General features: G+C 44.4%; 1 pseudogene; it reads left to right on the forward strand.

The window, feature by feature from the left end:
* The first annotated feature begins 3,449 nt into the window (after positions 1-3,449).
* Positions 3,450-4,767, forward strand: LOC136516312 (cypmaclein-like; annotated as a pseudogene).
* The last annotated feature ends 3,272 nt before the right edge of the window (positions 4,768-8,039 follow it).

The raw sequence follows: 8,039 nt of genomic DNA on the forward strand, positions 1-8,039 counted from the left end.
GTCGAGGTACTTGCTGGAAATGTGATTTTAAATTATATAAAATACAAACGAAGTCCGAAAATCACGAAACTTGTCGAGGCGTCGTGTTATCGCATGTGGAGGCTGTGGTAAAAATTTGAGAAGATTTCGAGCAAGCTGTGATGTCGGATGCCAAAAACCCAGACATCTCTGCATGTGAAACGAAGTGATCACATGTGGAGATATCTGGGTTTTTGGCATCCGATGTCACCACTTGCTCGAAATCTTATCAATTTTTTACCACAGCCTCCACATGCGATAACACGACGCCTCCATAAGTTTCGTGATTTTTGGACTTCGTTTGGATTTTATATAATTTAAATTCACTTTTCCCGCAACTAACTCGACATGTTACGTCAACGAGATGCTCGAGATTTCATGTGACTCCCTGAATACGGCCTCAACATACGCTAAATATCATGAATATCAATTTTTGGATGACCAAATTCCATTATTCCATGGACCTGCAGTTCAAATTTGAAATACGCCGAAAAAATCAACGAAACGAAATAAAATAATGAAATATACCTAAAAATGTCAAAATTTCACCAAATTTTAGAGCAGAGCTTTAAATACTGTCACAAGGCTACACAAAAAAATTTGGGTCCAAAATCAAATATATATATATATATATATATATATATATATATTGTTGAGTGCCATGGGGAGCACTCGGCAAAAATGTCTTTGCCGAGTGCCGGGCCCAAGAGGCACTCGGCAAAATTTGTTTTCAGAAAATAAAAAAAAATTGCCGAGTGTCATGGCACTCGGCAAAGTTTTTTTTTTAAAAAAATAAAAACAAATTTTGCCGAGTGCCTGATGGCTGGCACTCGGCAAAATCTGACGGTAGGTGGCCGCCGTCACGGTCCGGCTAAATTTTGCCGAGCGCCTGGCTTTGCCGAGTGCCAGGCACTCGGCAAAGTCCAGATTTGCCGAGTGCCTGACTTTGCCGAGTGCCTGGCACTCGGCAAAGCCTGCTTTGTCGAGTGCAAAATTTTGCCGAATGCTACACTCGGCAAAATATTGCTTTGCCGAGTGCCACGATATTTTGCACTCGGCAAAGTATCAGGCACTTGGCAAAATACAGTTTTCCAGTAGTGCAGTGAGCTAATCACATTGATCTCAAATTCTCAATTCAGCCACCAAATCCAGGTCATCATCCTCTTCAGTTGCCTGATCATCTATTTGTCAAAATGAGGCAACGTCCACTGATTAAATTTGGATGATGAGCTAGAGTTGGAAGATGATCAGGCAAATACCATTGTACACCTGCATGCTGATTGTGGTTCTTGAAAAGGCAATCATTGATGAGCACAAATGATAAGGCCATATCAAAATATTTAGAATCACGACAATAGAACAATCCATATGACTTTTTATACCTGTTTGAACATGCACCAGAGTTTTATATCCATGAACTCCCATTTCAATACATTGACATTCTCTCAAATATTAATTACTCTTAGTAGCCAATATTTTTAAGGAACAAGAAATAAAATTATTTGCCATTCCAAGGACACCCTATTACATGTATCTTTAATTTGTTAACTGAATCAAAGTGTTGAAATCAAAGCCAATTAATTTCAATAATCCGCTCACACAACGTGAACAATACAAAACAGAAATTCAATTTTTACTCCTATAGCATAATACCAAAGGCACAATATTGATATTATTAATAATGAAGTATGCACGAAATTTAGAAGCACTGAACCTGTCTGGGTATTCCATCAAACACATGATACGCAACCTGGCAATTTGTTTGGATTGAAGCACGGAGCCGTCGCATGCAGCATACTTTTTTAGTTCATTTCTCGGACTCGGCTCGTCCGCCAGAAAAGCAAGGGGACGCCTCGTCCGGAACCATGCTGACCGGAACCACCTAATCCAGCAAACCAAACAGCCTGAGTTGCTGGCCCTGGCACCCTTCAATATTATTTCGCTCAGGCTCCGCTACTACAAGTGATCGGCTGAAGACCAGTTGATGTCATCCGCTTGGTGGTTTTCTTTGTGCAGGCAGGACAAGAATGACCGAGCACAACATCTCTTTGGCCATGCACTCGTAGCCCTCTAGTCCTAATCTTAGTATTACTGTACTCCTAAAGCCTCCATATTAACATTTTGAGGCAGGTTAGAATAAACGATCAATCCTAACAATTAGTAAAAACGATAAAAAAACACCCGGTCACCAATTTGATAGACTCAATCATCACTGATAATAATAGCTATTGGATATATTTCATTATCTTGAAACTATTCATGTCTAACAATATGAAAAATAGTTTGAAGTAACCGCTGAGTTATATTTGAATCGTGCACATGCACCTCTGTCACTGTAGAAAATAATCTAAAGTAAACCTCTTAAATCTTCATCTAAATTACCCATCTATATAAATAATGAAAAAACAATATGAAGGAACCTTAAATTAATTTTATATATGAATTACCCATCTTTACCATTATTAAGAATAATAATCAAAAGCAAATTCATAATTATTAATATTTATCTAAATTACTTATGTCTTTCGCAAAAGAAAACAATTATACTTACCTTTGTCGTTATAAAAAAATAATCAAATTACTCATATATGTGTTCCTAAATTACCCACATTTTACAATGTTACTCATGTTCATGTATGTGCTGGCCCACCTTACCTCTCGGCTCCTTATTGGTATGGTGTTAACTCTGTTATCGTCTGTATAATCTCATTAACACGATTCATTTATGGCATTAGACTAAACCTAAAGGTGTATCAAACAACATGTAGAAGAAAGAGCGGGCTAACACAGAGGCGAGAGAAGAACAAAAAAAAAAACAGTACTCAATTCTAATGGCATATGAAAATAGAAAACACGAGCCCCATGGAGAGGGTAGTTGGTTACTCCCATATGTGGGGCTTTGAGTTGTGTGTGAGACTATCTCACCTTCCTCTCTACTTATAATAGTTTGATTGCTACACCTTAATAGCCAGCAGACAAGTAAGTCAATCAAGAGTGCTCCTAGACGATTAGTCCTAAAATTGCTAGAAGTACCTGTATTTAGGGACGGAGCGACAAATTTTTCAAATCAAAGACGTGATCTTCCAGCGCTGCAGAACAAAGTCTCTACTACGAATTAGTAAGCGTCGATGTCGCTGTAGCTAGATCAAGTGCGGCGACAATTACACTTTGCTCTTAGTAGCGGATCACCGAGTGAGACGTCTCAGCGGGTTTCGCAACCTTGTCGCAACGTTTGCGGAGAGAGAGATCAGGCAACACGGAACCACACCGACGGCGTGTGCGTGCGTACGCCGAGCTCGTGCGCTGTGCACAGCAAGCGTGCCGGCGCCCACTGTGCGTCGCCCGGAATCCTCTCCAACCGCCGCGCTGGTCGGCCTATAAACTGGCTTCCGCGCACCAGCCAGGCTCCTCATCTCACTCCCACAAGTCACAAAAGCAACATACTAGCAAGCACTATCCGTGTCCCTCGCTCGTGCAAGGAAGAGGCAAGCAAAGCTCCCACCATGGCCAATGACAGCACCAGCAGGCTGCTCTTCTCGCTCACGCTCGTCGTCCTCCTGCTCCTCGTGGAGGTGAGAGCAGACACGAACTTGGTTAACTTAATTAAAACGCTTCTCTGATCGATGATATATATATATATATATATATATATATATATATATATATATATATATATATAGAACTACTATCCTGTAGCTGGCTACAGAATAACTTATTCTGTAGCCACTTTGAGTTATGATAATTACTATGTTAATTTACGAGATTATAGTAACTCCTTACTAAGTGGTTTAATATAACGTTATGGTAAATATCCCCATGTGTTATAGTAACCCAACTATCGTAAATATGTATTGACATTATGGTAAATTAGTATATAAAATTATAGTAAATGGAGGTGGCTACAGAATAACTTATTTTGTAGCCGGCTACTGAATAGCCTCTCCCTATATATATATATATATATATATATATATATATATATATATATATATATATATATATATATATATATATATATACACACACACACACGTGCATTCGTGCTAATCGGTTTTGTTCATGCTTGTTTTGATTTCTTCGCGTTGTGCAGACCACTGCTCCCCATGGACAGGCTGACGCCATAGGTAAGCACTGCTGCATTCGTGCGACTCTAGCTAGCCCGTCTCTTCTTGCTCTGCACTGCACATGCATGCCGATCACAATATATATATTGATGCTGTGTGAGCAAATGCTGTTTGTTGGGGTGAACGCATGCAGACTGCGGCGCGAGCTGCTCGATCGTACCGGTGCAGCAAGTCGGGGCGGCCGAAGATGTGCCTGAGGGCGTGCGGCACCTGCTGCCAGCGCTGCGGCTGCGTCCCGCCGGGCACCTCCGGCAACGAGGACGTCTGCCCCTGCTACGCCAACATGACAACCCACGACGGCAAGCACAAGTGCCCGTGAACCCTGCATCCCGGCCACTCCCGGCAGCATCAGCCTATACCAAGACATGCATGATACTGCTTCAGCATCCAACCTATATATAGCTACTACTACTACTACGCCATCCGTCATCAGTTCATTGTGTACGCGCGCGTGCTTTCTCAGCCTACTACCTGTAGTACTACCATGCCATTACTCTGAATTACGCAAAACCCAAGCTCTGTATTCCGATCATACGTACGTACATGAACAGTGCGGATCCGGGATTTGAACTCGGGTATGCCATCCAAAAAATTTCATATATAATTCAGTAAAACAATTTCTTAATTCGGTAATAATTATAAAATTAAACATAATTTGATATACACACACACTAAATTACATGATAAGTATGAAACTGAAAGACATAAATTTTAATATAAATAGTTCAAACGTCATATTAACAGTCCCAAATATAAATATAAAAGAGAGTATGTAAGAGACTTATCATACTACTTATCTGACTTTTTAAACTGTTTTCTAAGGGATGTGAATGTTTCGATTATATTATCTTTATTCACTTAAAAATGCCTCTTAACAAATTCTTAATTTTGCTTTCACTAAATCATTGTAGAAAATACTCTATCAACAATTGCCGTTGCCTAGCAATATCAATAGGCGTTATGTTTTTACATAAAATAAAAGAGAAGAGACAAAAGCAGAGATGGAATACCTCGGTAGCTAGCAGTCGAGATCTATGCCTAGCACGTTAGTCGCGCACGCACAACAGCCGACCACCAGCAGCGAAATAGCTAGGGGCGGATCCTCAATCTGACCATTTTAATCATGATTAGTGGTGACGTCGTGTCCTCGTAGCCTCGCCTGAGCGCGTGTACGGCTTCGTTGATCGAAGACGGCGGCGATCTGAGACCCAGCGGCATTGGATCGATGGACTCCTACCATAAAGTCCCGTCGTGTGGGGTCCTTCTAAGTGACGTCGTGTGGCCATAGGCAGGCCCGTAGCTGGTATAGGCCGTGTCACTGGGTGAGGTCGTGGGCCTCGAAAGTGAAAAGGCCTCACGCCGCACGGCGCAGCCTCAGTTAGTTATTTTACAAGTTTTTCTGTTTTACTAAAAATAAATATACGTGTATATATACTCTATACATGCTAGACCTGCAGGGTATGCCAGTGCATATTTGACATACCCTGTAGATCCGCCCCGTAACATGAATAAACAGAAGATATATAAAACTATACTAGTACCAGAATGTGGTGTTTGGGTGACGCTGCTCCGACAGTGTCCACACATATGCAGTGATTAGCTCGGATATGGATATGGTCACTTAGCTTGAAGCACCAGCATTCACTTCACTTATTCCTGTGTACGTACGCATGGCATGCATAGTGCTCGCACAGTGCGGCGTTCCGGTGGATATCTTACCCCTGGCTGTCGACAGAAAAATTCAGGCTCTCAAAACTTAGGGGCCGTTTGGTATGGCTCCCAGGGCAGCTCCTGGAGCTGTTTTGCTGCTCTGGCAACCAAACGCATAGAAAGGGAACGGCTCCGACGAAGAATCCCCGGTTTTTGCGCTCTCACACGCCAGTGCCGTCGGTTGAAGCCAGAAAATCGAGCTCCCACCGGCTCTCTCTGACAAAGCACGGGCCTAGACTCTTTTGCCCCGGCGCGGGTGGTCGAGGCCGCGTGGACGCGAGGGAGAGATGAAGCGCGGACGCGACGGCGAGGTGGAGTGGAGCGCGAGCACGAGCGCGACAGGCGAGGCGGAGTGCCTGTGCTCTGGCGAGGCCGCGTGCGTGGGCGCCGGCGAGGAGCGCGGACCGCGGGAGCTGCGAGCACGAGCGCAACGGGCGAGGCAGAGTGCATGCATGCGCGTCGGCGAGGAGCTCGAGCGCGTGCACGCCGACGGAGCTAGCGGCGATGGGAAATCAGAGGATAAAGAAAGAAACGATGCGTTTCTGTGGTTGGGAGGAGAGAGAAACAAGAGATAAGGAAGGAGAAAATAAAAAGAAGAAGAAGAAGAGGATAGGAAAATAAAATAAAGGAAAAGAGAAAAAGAAAAAAAATAAGGGCAAGAATGAGATTTTATTCTTTCTAACTACTCAGAGGAGTTGTTTTGCCAAACGGTCTCTAAAAACGAATTCAGCTCCACGAGTAAAGCTGCTCCACAGGTGAAGTCACAAATAAAACTGTTTTAGCTGGAGCCGGAGCTCTACCAAACGGGCCCTTACAACGGAGGCAGCTTCTTTGCTCTGACGCAAGCAAACACCTTTACCTCTTTCCCTGGCGTGAGTGCTTGGCTTTATTTGCTGGGACCATCGGAGGCAGCTCCTTCCCGGCTTGCTGCAACGCGCGCTCTAAAAGATGCTCTAGCTTTTTATCAGATGGAGCTATCGCCTCCTTCCGCAAGATGCTATGCTATGCTGCGGGGTTACTGATATGGACTTGAGGAGGAGAGAGGAGACGTAGAGATTGGGGCAGTTGTCCACGGTGGCGCGTTGGGAAGCCCTAAGAGGCAAAGGAACCGGCGAGTGATGAGGGGTCCGGAGCAGAGCCGGGCAAAGCAAAGCATGACAGCGTAGGTCGTCTACCAGGTAGAGTCACCTTTTAGCACTTTTTAGTTGAAGAGAAGAAATAGAGATGGCTTCGAAAATTTACTTTTTAGCAAAAAAAATAAATACAACCTATTTTAACATGTTATACTAAAAATTGATTAATAACTGAAAAAAGGATGTACTAAAGTACCATTTAGACTTTGAAGGTGATTCTTCGTCTTCTCATAAGGAATGGAATCATTTCGTCCAGCAATATAATTCTGTCCCCTGATAATAAGGAAATTCGCAGCAGTAATCGATCAGTGTCCCATTCCATCTCTACTTCCTTATCAAAGCATGCTAAAGCTCTATTTAGACCAAGGGATTTTTTCCATGCGTTTTTTCTGTAAAAGAAAATAAATTGATTCCTATAAAATTTCGGCGTTTCAAAAAGGTTCTAAATTAAAATTTTCTGATAAGCCCACAAGTCAATGGCTAAATTATTTTTCATTATTTTTGTCCTTTTCTCCTCTTCTTCTCCTACCTTCCCTCCTCGGGCTTCCCCGATCTCTTCCTCTCCCCCATCTCCAGCTCTCCCCCTCTTCTTGGCCCGAGCAGGACGGCGTTCCACCTCCTACCCTCCTCTTTTCCCGCCCGCGCCGTCCCTTCCTCCGCGGCAGCCACCGCAAGCCCCGCGCGACGCACACGTCGGTGGTCCACGTCAACCAAATCGTCCGCCGCATCGCGTTCTCCCCGGCGAGCGTCTGCAGGCGAGGTCGCCGGCGAGGAGCTCGCCGCCCAGATCCGCCCAAGCCACCCTCCAGCTCGTCACAGGTGCTCCTCTTCCCCCATCCTCTCTCTTACGTCACATGGGGGGGCTCCGGCGGGTCGCGGCTGTGCGGTGGGCGAGCTCGCCTCCCCGATTCGCCGCCGGAGATGTCCTCCCGCCACAACCAACCGCCGGATAGGGGAGGGGATGCATCCCTCCATTTGAGGTAGAGGGGGCTATAGGTGGAGACTCGCTATAGGTGAGGGGTTGCATTCCCTTTATTTGAGGGAGGGGGCTGAG

The sequence above is a fragment of the Miscanthus floridulus genome, chromosome 17, assembly GCF_019320115.1.
Source record: "Miscanthus floridulus cultivar M001 chromosome 17, ASM1932011v1, whole genome shotgun sequence".
Lineage (NCBI taxonomy): Eukaryota > Viridiplantae > Streptophyta > Magnoliopsida > Poales > Poaceae > Miscanthus > Miscanthus floridulus.